The sequence below is a fragment of the Etheostoma spectabile genome, chromosome 15, assembly GCF_008692095.1.
Source record: "Etheostoma spectabile isolate EspeVRDwgs_2016 chromosome 15, UIUC_Espe_1.0, whole genome shotgun sequence".
In the NCBI taxonomy this organism is placed as follows: domain Eukaryota; kingdom Metazoa; phylum Chordata; class Actinopteri; order Perciformes; family Percidae; genus Etheostoma; species Etheostoma spectabile.
Genome location: NC_045747.1, coordinates 20,886,171 through 20,886,407, shown reverse-complemented (window position 1 = coordinate 20,886,407; position 237 = coordinate 20,886,171). Strand labels below are relative to the sequence as shown.

The 237-nt window shown below is 32.1% G+C and overlaps 1 pseudogene; it reads right to left on the bottom strand.

Annotated features, from left to right (window-relative positions):
• LOC116703249 (N-acetylglucosamine-6-phosphate deacetylase-like) overlaps positions 1-237 on the bottom strand; it is an 11,331-nt pseudogene that overhangs the window by 5,214 nt on the left and 5,880 nt on the right.

The following is a 237-nucleotide window of genomic DNA, read 5'->3' as shown; positions in this document are numbered from 1 at the left end:
GACCATACATCTGTATACTCAACAACTATGAAAAACTTTGAAAATGTACAGGCTACAATAAATATATACTAGTAATATTTCTCTGTTGTCATGCTTTTATTTTCTATGAACACTTCGGCACAATGACAAATAAGAAATAACCCATGAATGAATATTGTTATTTAAACTTGAACTACCTGGTTAACAGCAGATATTCTATGGGCCATTCTGACCTCAAGACATCCACATGATCATGAA